We start from the raw sequence: 373 nt of genomic DNA, 5'->3' as shown, positions 1-373 counted from the left end.
ACTTTTAAATTTCAGTAAATTCTAAACATATGACTGACATATTTTATGATAGAAAACATGTGACTAGACATTCTATTAGTTATTTTTGAAACATAACAATTAGTTGTTCACAATTAGTGTAACTAATGTATGCATTATGAAAATTAGTAATTTTATAGCATTAAAGAAAAAATTGCTAAAAACTGGACGAAAGAAACAGAAATACCATAGCACGTTTGGGCTGATTGGACAGGGTGGGTTTATATTCTTTTTACTGTCAACTATTGGTTGTTTTTTAGCATACAAATGTTTCGCGTTCCTCATTGGAGAGAAAAAGGGGTCGTCAAAACGTTCTCTCATGTGATTGGTTAAACTAGAGAGCGGGAGCTTTATA

The sequence above is a fragment of the Girardinichthys multiradiatus genome, chromosome 10 (genome assembly GCF_021462225.1).
Source record: "Girardinichthys multiradiatus isolate DD_20200921_A chromosome 10, DD_fGirMul_XY1, whole genome shotgun sequence".
NCBI classification, from domain to species: Eukaryota; Metazoa; Chordata; class Actinopteri; order Cyprinodontiformes; family Goodeidae; genus Girardinichthys; species Girardinichthys multiradiatus.
Note: the sequence above shows the minus strand (reverse complement) of the source record.